A 13,542-nucleotide genomic window follows, 5' to 3' on the forward strand; every position below is an offset into this window, starting at 1 on the left:
GGGGCTGGGCTGTGGCCACATTTTGCGCTATGAGGTCTTGGCATTTTGGCTGCGATTTGGTGGAGTGTCCTCTGGGGTGGTGGCTGGGCCTGTGTCCACTTGGGGGAAGCTGAGTGTTGGTTTGTCAGTGCCAGGTCCGTGTTGCCGTTTCTTTTTAAATGGCCAGTGTGCGTCATGGCAGATCCTGCGTTGAGCATCTGCCCCCTGGTGGTCAGTGTACGTCATAGCTACTGGTCAGAGGAAAGGACAGACACTTAGCCTTTTATTTATATAGATAGTATTGGAAGTTCTAGCCAGAGCAATTAGGCAACAACAACAACAACAAAAAGAAAGACATCCAAATCAGAAAGAAAGAAGTAAATTTGTCACTATTTGCAGATGACATATACAGTAGGTCCTTGGGTCACTTCGGAGATCCGTTCCCACGGTGCGACGTAACGTGTTAAGTCGGAACCCACCTACATAAGCACCTACATCACTCACATGGAGCACATACACAGCAGTAATGAAGTGAAACAGTAAAAAAAAATTTAAAAGAAAGATAACAATTTCTGACCTTTACTTGTGGTAAATAAATAATAAAAAACATAAAGCACATATGTACATACGTCGAAATGACGGAACTTTTTTTTTTAATAAATAAATGGGAGATGGTGACGTAACCACGAAACGATGTACGTCGAGTCCAACGTAACCCGAGGACTATCTGTATATATCTGAAAAAAAAAAAAGTTGAAAACACTAACTCAAAAAGATATATACAGCCCTATGTTCACTGCAGCATTATTTATAATAGCCAAGACACAGAAGTAACCTAAGTGTCCAATGATGGATGAATGAATAGAGAAAATGTGGTATATACATACAATGGAATATTATTCAGCCATAAAAAAGATTAAATCTTGCCGTATGTGATAACATAGACGGAGCTTGAGGGCATTATGCTAAGTGAAATAAGTCAGACAGAAAAGGACAAATACATATGATTTCACATATATGTGAAATTAAAAAACAAAACAAAATAAAAAACAACCCAAACTCATAGATACACAGAACAGACTGGTGGTCACCAGGGGTGGTGGGTCAGGGGTGGGCAAAATAGGTGAAGGGGATCAAAAGGTAGAAAACTTCAGTTATAAAATAAATAAGTCCTAGGGATATAATATATAGCACAGTGACTAGAGTTAAAAATACTATACTGCAGCCCTATCTGGTTTGGCTCAGTGGCTAGAGCATTGACCTGTGGGCTGAAGGGTCCTGGGTTCAATTCTGGTCAAGGGCACGTACTTCGGTTGCAAGCTCCCGGTCCTGGGAGCGGGGGGAGGCATGCAGGAGGCAACCAATCGATGTGTCTCTCTAACATCGGTGCTTGTCTCTCCCTTCCACTCTCTCTTAAAATCAATGGAAAAAAATATCCTAAAGTGAGGATTTAAAAAAAAAATACTATACTGTATATTTGAAAGTTGCTAAGAAAATAGATCTTAAAAGTTCTCATCCCAAGGGAAAAAAAATTTAACTGTTCGTGATGAATGTTAACTAGACTTATTACGACGATCGTTTTGCAGTATATACATATGTCAAATCATGCTGTGCACCTAAAACCAATATAATAGTATATGTCAATTATGTTTCAATAAAAAAACATAGGCATGTTTAGCTTCTTTCTACTGTTCCAAGCTAGGAGGGAAAGGAGGGAGGGAGGGAAGGAAGGGAGGGAAGGGAGGGAGGGAAGGGAGGGAGGGAGGGAGGGAGGGAAGGGAGGGAAGGAGGAAGGAAGAGAAGGAAGGAAGGGAGGGAGGGAGGGAAACAAAAGAAAAAGGAAGGAAGGAAGAAAAAGGGAAAGAGGAAGGGAGTGAGGGAAGGAAGGAAGGAGGGAAAGGAAGGAAGTTCTGGAGCCTAACGGATGTATTTTCAAATTCATGATCTAGGGCAGTGATGGCGAACCTGTGACACGCGTGTCAGAGGTGACACGCGAACTCATTTTTTTGGTTGATTGTTCTTTGTTAAATGGCATTTAAATATATAAAATAAATATCAAAAATACAAATCTTTGTTTTACTATGGTTGCAAATATCAAAAAATTTCTATATGTGACACGGCATCAGAGTTAAGTTAGGGTTTTTCAAAATGCTGACACGCCGAGCTCAAAAGGTTCGCCATCACTGATAGGGCAAATTACTGAATCCACTCATCCTTAGGTTCTTCAACTACAAAGTGAGGAAAGTATCCCCTCCCATAGGGACTGTTGGGATGATTATATAATTCATGTAAAGTACCTGACAAAAACTAGGCACTCAATGTAAGTTCCAAAACTCTCGCTTATCCATTCCTGGGAGGGAGGTAATTGTAACACCAGCCCCGTATGATGCCAACCTGACAGTAACTCCAAGGATGGATGTCGGTCCACAGTGGGCCAGGTCAGCCCAATTTGAATTCTTGAGGTGGACAGGACTGTTTTCAAGTCTGCTGGAGGGCAGTTCTAAAATTCAGTCCTTGGTTAGCCCCCAGGAGCTCTGAAATACTCTCATTCAAAGGGTGGAGGTGTCCTGAGATCTCCCAGAGACTGTGAACCAAAACCCAGCTGGCCTAAGTGTGCTGGTCAAGTGTGTCTGTCCTGATTAACTAGTTATTACTATCTTTAGCTGCTAAGCCTGCTCTGGGCGGGGCTCATTCCTGGGTTTTAGCCTGGAAGGTCAGTTTTGACTTTGAACCAGTTTGGCCTAGATTTTGGTGTTTTGTGTTACAAACTGGATTCCCAGCTTTGCCCAGCCCTCCTGAAGTGACTGCTGCCTGAAGAATTTCTCATCATGTAAACACAACTCTCCTAAAACAGGCCTTTGAAAAAGCTCCCAGAGTCAATATTGTTTATTATGAAACTAGAGGTGTTATGGAATACTAGGGGCCCAGTGCACGAATTTGTACACCTTGAACTGTGGGCCGCAAGGCTGTGGTGGGCACAGGGGCAGGTCTTGGCCCATCCTCTGCGACCCCGCCCGGCCCCTCCTGCCGTGGCCCTGGGTCCCCTGTCTGCTGGCAGCCCTGCTCCTGCCGCCGCTCCCACGCGCTAACGGCACCGGTCCCACTCACACCTGCTGATGGCGAGGAGCGATTGGGGCTGGCGCTGTCAGTGGGTGCAAGTGGCGGCTGCTGCCCCCATTGCCCCTCAGGAGCAGAGGGAGGTGGAGAAGCCCTCAAGGGGCAATCGGGGCCCGGCAGCCGCTCCAACCTGCTAATGGCGCCAAGCGATCGGGACCAGCTCCGGGCACTGGCAGCAGTGTGAGCAGCAGCTCCGGCGCAGCGGTGAGTGTGAGTGCTGAGCGGGACCGTGCACGTGGGAGCAAAGAATGTTCAGTAATCACCAGAGGCTCCCCCGATGACAGCGACTGGAGCCCCGCCCTGGTCTGGCGCCCCCGTTCACCTGCTCCACCATCCCGTCCCGGCCAACGCCCGCCATATTCCGCACTCCGCCGCCTGCTGCTGACGCCCACCAAGTTCCATGCGTGCCCCCTGGTGGTCAGTGCATGTCACAGCGAACGTTGTTCGGTTGTTCCGCCGTTCGGTCTATTTGCATATTAGGGTTTTATATATATAGATGGAATTTATGGAATTGGCGCGGAAGAAACAGTTGGACACTCTGAGGTTTCAGGAAAAGCCTTTATTCAAAGCAGCACTGCTGGTTCAGGGGACTCTAAGATCCAGATCCTGAACCCCTTAGACAATGAGATTTTCTCTTTATGTATTTTTGAGTTTCTTTGTTTCCTAACTACCAAGCTTCTGTAGTGGACTCTCACAGACCCCTTCCCCCCACCCTGCCTCGAGAGTCAGTTAGAATGGTTAACTCAGATTGTATCTAATGTCCATCCTGGATGGCGCCAGTGACCTCCCTCTAGTTAAGCTGTTACATCCTTGGTTTATGGCCCCTTGTAAACTGGAAGTATTTAGGTAAATAGCTCTCTCTTGCAAGACCAGATAATTAAGAAAGGGGCAGTGACTTCAGGAATGTGCATTAGGGACATTGATTAACTTAGGTACAGAGTCCAGCTGCTAGTCTCCTACATTCTTCCACAAATGGAGTTATTGGCTAGCAAGAGGGTGCAGTAGAAAGCAGGTTACTGGAACAAATTTAGATTGCTAGCCCCAAAAATGTCTTATGCTCCCCATCAGAGGCCTGGTGCACGAAATTCATGCACTCGGGGGAGTCCCTCAGCCCAGCCTGCGCCCTCTAGCAGTCTGGGAGCCCTAGGGGGATGTCGGACTGACGGCTTAGGCCCGCTCCCCCAAGTGAGCCTAAGCCGTCAGCCGGACATGCTTAGCGCTACCACGGAGGCGGGAGAGGATTCAGGCACTGCCACTGTGCTCACCAGCCATGAGTCCGGCTCAGGGCTTCTGGCTGAGCGGCGCTCCCCCTGTGGGAGCACACTGACCACCAGGAGACAGCTCCTGCATTGAGCATCTGCCCCCTGGTGATCAGTGTGCGTCATAGAGACTGGCTGTTCAGTCGACTTGCATATTACCCTTTTATTATAATAGACTAGTGGCCCGGTGCACAAAATTAATGCACGGGGGTGGGGGGTGTCCCTCAGCCAGGCCTGCACCCTCTCCAATCTGGGACCCCTCGGGGGAAGTCCAACTGCGGGGCAGTCAGACAACCCTCTCACAATCTGGGACCGCTGGCTCCTAACTGCTCACCTGCCTGCCTGCCTGATCACCCCTAACCACTCTGCCTGCCAGCTGGCTCGCCCCCAACTGCCCCCTACCTGCCAGCCCGCTCACCTCCAACTTCCCTCCCTTCTGGCCTGCTTGCCCCCAACTGCACCCCCTTGCTGGCCTGACTGCCCCCAACTGCCCCCTCCTGCTGGCCTGCTTGCCCCCAACTTCCCCCCCCTGCTGGCCTGCTTGACCCCCAACTGCCCCCCCACCAGCCTGCTTGCCCCCAACTGCCCCCCCTGCCGGCCTGATCGCCCCCAACTCCCCCCCCCTGCTGGTCTGCTTGCCCCCAACTGTCCTCCCCTACTGGCCTAATCACCCCCAACTGTCCCCCCTGCCAGCCTGATCGCCCCTAACCACCTCTGCCTCGGCCCCGCCACCATGGCTTTGTCCGGAAGGACATCTGAAAAGTCTCGCGGTCTAATTAGCATATTACCTTTTTATTAGTATAGATAAGCCTACCTTATGAGCAACTCAAGAAACTAGATTCAGGGCAAAAGAATGCAACAATATTTTTATGAACTCTGATAAAGCTGGGAAGGAAAAGGAACTTTCAGAAGAACAAAGAAATAGAGGGACCTGGTATGGAATGATGTGGGATAAGGATAGAACTGCCTTTTCCAGGCATCGGGGTTTAGCGGCTCCTCTATGAAGCTGGGTTTTGCAGGTGCTGGGATCTCTTAGGCAGGGCTGAAGTAGCCACAGGAAGTTGCCAAAGGCTACTGCATTGTCTTAACACTTGCAGTTTTCTTCTTTACCTCTAGGTTTCCCCTAAGTCCTCTGGTCTCCTTAACACTAGAAAACATTCATTTGCATTTCCTGAGGCCTCAAAGGGAGGAGCTGGGTGACAGGTGAGAGACTTCCCACCCAATGCCTCCTGACCAGACCAAGGTTTTTCAGAGAACGAGGCTGTCTCCAAGGCCCAGTCCCAGGTCGACAAAGATCTCAGATGAACATAAGCTCTATGAGGACTTTAAAGTCCAGTTTGCAGAAGTGTGTGTGGCCTTTCTGATGTCTTTCTAAAATGTTACTGCCTACCCCTCCCCGTCTCCATCCTAGGACATACTGAGTTTAATCTGTCTTTCATGTCTCAGGATCATCATCCAGAACATAAACTACTGAACAGTAACAGCACATTCAGATGCTACTGAGGGCAGAGCCAGGCTTTTCCTATGCGTAGGTGGTAACGATCTTAAATTCGACTCTTTTTATAGTTTTTCCTTCTCTTCCCTAATCAGCCTCTACTAGACTATGCCAGATGCCAGCACTTCCCTGCAATCTGCAGTTTTTTTCTGGTATGGTCTGGAAAAACATACAACTTGGTCATAATTGTACCTCATATGAGAGCATACAGGTATAAGAAATTATGGGGGTTCCCCTTATAAAGGGAATGCACTTTAGGGGCAGGGCCCAGAACAGTGCACTGAACACCACCTGGCACTTAGTGGGCACACAATAAATACCTATTGAACGAAAGGGGAAACATTCATATGTTCTCAACCAAAACACAATTAGAAAGCCTCAACTATGTCAATTAGTTCAGGCCCACTGAGGAGTAGAAGGAAGTGGGTGCTGCCCCGGCCCTAGGGGACCTTACCACTTTTTCACAATTTCCCCTTCTACCTAACACCTCCTCTTGAGAAATCACATCTGGAAAAGGTAAGAAATCACTACAGCAGACTGCCAGAACCACTGTGAGAACTGAAATGTCGTCTCCCCAGAGCCCACATTATAGAGGAGAAGAATGAGTCATGAATTAGCAGCCACCCAGCCCTTCCTGGAGTCTTCATAACTGGTTCCACCACTTGCAGCAGCAACCTGAGCCAGAGCAGGAGAGGGGACGGGAGCTGGGGCTCCTGTCATCTCCAATGGGCTTTGCACCAGGCACAGAGCTGGGGCCTCTGACAATCCACCTGCCTACAGTTTCACCTCTTTAGGGAAATGAACTCCTGATTTACCCAAAAAAGCAAGGCACTAAGGGGTCCAATAAACATAAAATAGCCATAATTAACTTAAAAGAAAGGTGCCTTACAAAGAGGAGATCATTGTTTTTTAAAAGGCTACAGCCCTTTCTTATAATAAAACTTGGAGCCAGGTAAGGAAGTGGTACAAGTAATTGGGCCCAGTTCTCAAAAGTCAGACTCATAAACGGGAGTCAGATATGGAGATTTAGAGATAGGACTCAGATGAGGAGAACACACAGGGAGGCCACTCAGTGTGACCACAGGTACTGAATGAACAAACCACCTCAGTGAATCAGCTAGAAAGACTGGGTTCCAGGAATGGGACCCAGTAATCAATGCCCAGCAGTAATTTCTCCCCAAGCCTGGGAGAGGCAGACAGAGCCCCAGGAATACCAGAGGTGATGTGACTGCCTGATGCCAGAGGCAGGAAGTAAACCACAGAGTTCTGGGCATTTATCTAGAAGTCTGCTCTGCCTAAAAGATTGATCCCTTTCGTTCCTTATAGCTTATGGCCCACGCTGTGACAGCACTACCGAGAAATTCCTAAATGCCTGGTCACTACAGAAACTATGGACTGCTCATAAGCCTCAGTGCAAGCAGGGTACCAGCCAACCCCCAGACCAGCACCCTCAGCTCAACACTCCCAAAATGTGGGCCTGCTGGTCGTACCAGGATGATTCTGGGGGGACCTGGACCTCACACCATCTCCCTCAGGTTGCTACCATACCCATCGTCAGACTCGGGGTAGTGACCTATGCAGCCTGCACCGACTGGGACCATGTACAGGATCTGGCTCGCTTCTCTCCAATTGTTGCCCCACGCACCCTTTGGGATCTGGATCCTCAGCCCATCTCTGAGGTCACTCTTCAGCTCCTCCCATGTCTCGGGTCCTCACCTCTGGGTTCCTCCTTCCCTTAGCCCTCCCAGCACTCTCTCCTGGGCCTCAATATCTGCCCTGCCCTCCTTCTCATCCCCACTTCCCCAAATGAGCAATTCACCTGGAGCCCAGTCTACTGCCATTCTCTTCCTCCTCCTTCTCCTCCTCCAGTTTCTCTTCCCCCTCCCCTTCTCCAGATACCCCCTTCTCTCAGGCCCCACCTATACTCTCCCACCCTTACCCTAAGTACCCCTATATCAGGCTCAGACTCCAAAATCCTTGCCCACCTTCTTATCTCAGGTTAGAGATTCTCACCCCTCAGGCCTATCAGATACCCTGGGTTTGGCTGCCCCTCACCTCTCCCGGCTGCCTGCTCTCACCCTCAACTCCTGGAGACCTGGGTCTCCAGTCTCCACCCTCTCCGGAGCGTACAACTCCTTCTCTCTGGGCCCTGGTACTTCCTACATCTCATTCATTTCTTTTTTCCTTTAATGTACCAGTTTCCTTTATAAACAAATCTATATTAGTAAAAAGCAGTGAGCCAACTTAAAGAAAAACAATATTAATTAAACAACAGTACTCAGAAACAGCAAAAATAGAGAAGCAGCTATGCGAATGGAGAATATTTTCAGTACTGCCTCAGTTGAAATAGAAACTCTGCTGTGGTAGTTTTAATGCAAATTTTGACACATATTCATCCAACTTTCCAGACCAGTTCAATACCTGTTGGGGTCAGCCAGATTGGGCAGCTTTATTTAGTCAAATCTCCATCCGTGTCACTGTTGGGAGTCCCAAGGCTCTCTGAGGCCCCAAAACCTGTCTTTTATTGCCCTAACTGCTCCTGAAGTATGGGTCATGGAAAAAGTTCTGAGAGAGGAGAAAATTCGGGTTTGGGCAGGTGCTCTGCATTTACTAGCCACCCTACGCTGGGCAAATCAATTAAACTCTTCATCTTCTCACCTATAAATTGGAGCTAATGGTCATTGCCTACCTCACAGGCTTGTTTTGAAGATCACATCAAATGAGATTAATTTATGTGAAAGCAATTTGGTGTCATATAAATGAGAGGTATTATCTTGAATGCTAATGAAGAGCTTACAAACACAAATGAATCATTCCATTTGACTTAACAGGCAGCCAAGTAACTTCAAAAACCCAGAGCTTCAGCCAGACAACTAAACCCAGGAGTGAGTTAACCATCAGGCCCTTGGTGAACAAATGACCGTCATCAAGTGAAACCAGGCTCGGTGCCCAACCTCAAGGACTCAGTGCCTGTTCTGGTAAGAGGCTCCTCTCAGAGACAGTGACCAAGTCAGGTACACCTCAAATGCAGAAATGGCCCCCAGATGCCCATAGAATCAGGTCCAACCACACTAGAACCTAGAGGTCCAAAGACACCACATTTTTCAGATTCATCTCCGGCCATATCCTTAAAGAACCGTACCCTTTTATGTAATGATGTTTACTTTGAATTTATATTAGTTCATACAAACACCCCATCCATGCTTTTGTTCCGGCCCCTCGAGTCAAAAAGTTTGCCCACCCCTGCCATAGAATCAGGTCCAACCACACTAGAACCTAGAGGTCCAAAGACACCACATTTTTCAGATTCATCTCCGGCCATATCCTTAAAGAACCCTAAGCAAGGCCCCATTCCTCGTCATGCCAAGTACTTTTACTTCTACGTCTTCATGCTCATGCTGTTCCTTCAAGCCCCTGTCTGTCCTCAAAAACTTAACTCTTCTTAAATCTGTAAGAAACAATGTCAGTGGGTCATATTCTGGGGTATAACAGAAATACGTCGTTTAAGGAAAGGTATTAGGTAGCATACAGGTAAAATAGCCTTTTTCTTAAAGCAGTAATTAAATATAAACCCCCCCCCCAAATGTCAATATTAAGTTTCCATGGTAGTTTTCCTGGTAAATACACTTAAAATTTGAGTCTTCGAAAAGTTGATCAAAACGCATTTCAAGCTGCTTCACCAAGTAATATCTGCCAAGATACAGGGAGTTTGAAGCCTTCGAAGGGCTTCAAATGAAAGGCGAGGCTGCTATGGACAGGAGAGAAATTCACGTGTCAGCTGCAGAGGAGTGAAGAAAATGTTAAACTGGGGCTCCAGTCTGGCCTGACGCTCACTCACTGGGTGGCCTCTGGCAAGTTCCATAACCTCTCTGCACCTCCATCCTCGTGTCTATAAAATAAAGAGAGTAAAGGATCCCTTTTAACCCTGCTGTGATATAGTCTTTTCTCTCCTCAAGGCCTTGCACAAACACACCTCCTGAAGGATATCTTCCCTGATCCTGCCAATCATATGAGCAGTGTCTTCCTTTTTATTCCTACATTTTCCTTATATACTTTCATTGAACCTCCTGCACTCTACCTCATAGTTCATTGCTTACTATACTGTGTGAGCTGTCAGAAAGCAGAGGTAATGTCTTATTCAACCTTACACAAGACCCACAAGGTACTTGTTCATGGTGACATGCTCCATTCATTTGTAGATTTAAACTGAACAGTTGACTCTGCTGATTCTCAACTTGGTTCTGATTCCCCACCTCCTTTCTACCCTGACCACTGCCTCAGTCAAGAATCACTGGTGTAGTGTTGGGTGAATCAGCACTGATCTGTCAGGACTGGAATGAGTGAGAGGGGCAAGGGGTAGAGTACAACCTCAGACATGAGCTGTGGGCAGCATGTATTTGACTTTAGCCCTCACAGTGTAAGAAAAGTGGAACAATGATAACAGCAAGAGTTAACTTGTAGTAGGCATGTACCCTGTACCAGGCCCTGTGCTAAGTGCTTTACCTGGACCAAGGTTCACAACAATGTTGGCAAGGAGGAACTGCCATCATTCCCATTTTGTAGATGGGAAAGCCAAGGCACACAGAGGTTAAATATTTGCTCAATAGTCTGGTTATGATCAGCAGCATGATTCCTATCATCAAAACCAGTAGCCTTACCATTCACAAAGGAAAAATTACAGCCATCACACACAAGATGACTGTTGTGATGTGAGTAGGTATAGAGAAGATAATAGGGGATATGGTGGGTCACAGGGAATAGGCAGAGGGCGTGGGAGATATGATAAGGATGAAAGAAGTCCTATGACAGGATCAAGTGTTGGTTACTGCAGTGGCTTCAAAAATTTTGATGGTCACAGGGATTATGGACCCAGACCAAATGCTTATTAAGAATTTGATTCAGATAACAAACACAATCTCTGGGCAAGGACTTGGGGAGGGTGTGTCTACAGGTCAAGTAGGGGAGTTCTTTAAATGAATAGGAATTATCAAGACAAAAAAGAAGACCTGAACGGATGATAAATCTGTACACAGACAAGGAAACAGGGAAGCCAAAAGGGGAGACAACAGAGTATTTGGTAACTCTCAGCTAAGGCAGCCATTAACTGGTTTGATGGAAGAGAATTCCATGGTCACATCAATAAAGTGTCCTTTGCCACCAGAAGACCTGAATTTATGAGAGAAGGTGGGAGTGGAAGTAGGTGGCAAGGCCATGGGGGATATAGAGGTCATGGAGGCTTTCACGTAGAGGTGGAGACTCCAAAAGTGGGGACTGGGTTTACCCTAATCAGTCATGTGGAAATATGAACTTTGTTTGAAGAAATTCCTGCAATCAGTGCAATGAGTCCAGACCAGAAGATGCTTGTCCCTCAGAAGGAGATTTCTGGGGAAGAGGCTATGGTGGAGAGAGAGGCTATAGAGGTTGTGGGGGCTGAGGTAGAGATCGAGGCAGCTATGGTGGAGAGAGAAGTGATTATGATGGGGACAGAGGAGGTGGTTATGGAGATCAAGGAAGCTATAGTGGGGACCGAGGAGCCATGGTGAAGACTGAAGTGGGAGTGGCTATGGTGGAGACAGGAGTAATGAAAGCTATGGAAGAGACCAAGGTGGCTATGGAGGCAAAATGAGAGGAAGAGATGACTACAGAAATGATCAGCGCAACTGACCATATTGACTGTTTTGAATGTTCCTTTGTCTCTGACATGATCCATAGTGAAATTGCCCGAGTTTTGCTTGCTTCTTTCATCTTGCCTCTTCTTGGGTAATGAAATGAAGTGGCATTTGAAATTTTATTTGGGGGGGAGGGCTGGGACAGTTTTTCTGTTAGTAATGTCCATTGAAATTTCCTTCTTTAATTTCCAACTTTCTCCTTCCCAACCCTTGAAACTAAGTGTGTTGTAAAATATTGCCAAAATGGAGCCCTAGACGGTTTGGCTCAGAGGATAGAGTGTTGGCCTATGGACTAAAGGGTCCCGGGTTCAATTTCGGTCAAGGGCACATGCCCAGGTTGTGGGCTGATCCCCAAATAGGGGGCTTGCAAGCGGCAGCCAATCAATGATTCTCTCTCATCATTGATGTTGTTTCTCTCTCTTTCTCTCTCTCTCCCACTCTCTTCCTCCCTGAAATCAATAAAAATATATTAAAAAAATATATTGCCAAAATGGAAAGTGTTTTGTAATACTACAATAAATGCTGCTTGTTTTGTGGGGGAGATATATATATATATATATTTTTTTTCCTTTTTCTTTTTCTTTTTTGCTTAAGGTAACAAACTAGGTAAGTCATGGGATCCATATCCAGGCAGTCTGACTCCAAAGTCCACTTTCTTAACTATCACTGGTAGTCAGTACAATGGCCATTATAAAGGCACTAGAGGCCCAATGCACAAAATTTGTGCAAGGGTAGGCCCTCACAGCCCCGGCTGACTGGGCCCTTGTAGTCCCGGCTTCGCCCGGAAGGTCATCCAGACGGTCATTCTGCTGTTCGGTCGTACGGTCAATTTGCACATTATGCTTTTATTATTATAGATATTTACAACTGCCAACATTGCTTAGTGCTCTGTATTATGAGTCCCATCCATTCTCAAAACAGTTGATGTACAAAGCAACAATTCCTGGCCTTACTTGTTAAGATTAGTTATAAACACTGTTATTTTCTACACCACTTCTCTAGGAAATTATCATCTGATTAGAAAACTTCATTTTGTAGAATTATCAACTATGACCCCTGCATTTCAAAATGATGAGCCACAGGAGCAAGAGACAGGGAAAGTGGAAACAGACAAGCTGGGGTGACCCTACAGGGATATTCTCTTCACATTTGTATCCCTAGCACCACGTGGGATGGACACATGGTAGTCACTTAAAAGTTTGTGGAATCAAATGGTGTTTGTGAGAAATGTTGCTAACCTCATCTAAAATATTCATGGGGAAAGGAAAAGGAAACCAAAAGGTAGCAGGGGAACTAAAGTGAGTGAGAGTGTGTGTGTGTGTGTGTGTGTGTGTGAGAGAGAGAGAGAGAGAGAGAGAGAGAGAGAGAGAGAGAGAGCACCTGCACTGGGCAAGGCACTGGGCACACAGCATGCTGATTTCAAGAATCAGGGTGGGGACGCCCAGCAGAGAGATGGGCGATCTAATACTTAATGGCTGGGAGTGTACTTTTCTGAAAGACAATTTTGAAAGAGCTTTTAGAGGGGCTAAGGGAAGGGAGGAGGACGGTGATGGCAACTGCAGCGGAGCAGGGATTGTCAGTAAGAAGGATTTTAATTATTTGATTTTAGAAGAAAATCTAACTGCAAGATTCTTGATTATGTTTATACAACAAGGGACCAAGATTTATTACACCTGAAATTTGATGTTGAATACCTAGCAATATAGCCTTCAAAATAGCTTCCTCTTGTGTAGCCTTCTGTTACAGCTCCTCTGCAAAGACATCAAAATCATATTCACCTCCTCCATGAGTGCTCCTTGTCAAAGATACCTGCCTACCTACCAGAGTCCCTCCCAAGAGGCCCAGAACACACCCAGAGGCCAGCTTCAATCAACATCAGAGCAGGATCTAATTAGCTTCACAAGCGGCATATACAAAGGGAGACCTTGGCAGGCACCAGACCCAGCTAAGGAGAATTCTGCTTCATATGTACAGCAGCTCATACACTGTGGTTGGGGTTGATCCTCACAGTCAGCCAGCCTAA

The 13,542-nt window shown here is 46.7% G+C and overlaps 1 protein-coding gene and 1 pseudogene across 3 annotated transcripts in view; one reads left to right on the forward strand and one right to left on the reverse strand.

The window, feature by feature from the left end:
* The window catches only part of DNAJC17 (DnaJ heat shock protein family (Hsp40) member C17), a 37,670-nt gene that overhangs the window by 16,017 nt on the left and 8,111 nt on the right, over positions 1-13,542 (reverse strand). The gene's annotated exons all lie outside the window — the stretch shown is intronic.
* Positions 10,317-11,788, forward strand: LOC111826890 (annotated as a pseudogene).

The sequence above is a fragment of the Myotis lucifugus genome, unplaced genomic scaffold, assembly GCF_000147115.1.
Source record: "Myotis lucifugus unplaced genomic scaffold, Myoluc2.0 scaffold_109, whole genome shotgun sequence".
NCBI lineage: Eukaryota > Metazoa > Chordata > Mammalia > Chiroptera > Vespertilionidae > Myotis > Myotis lucifugus.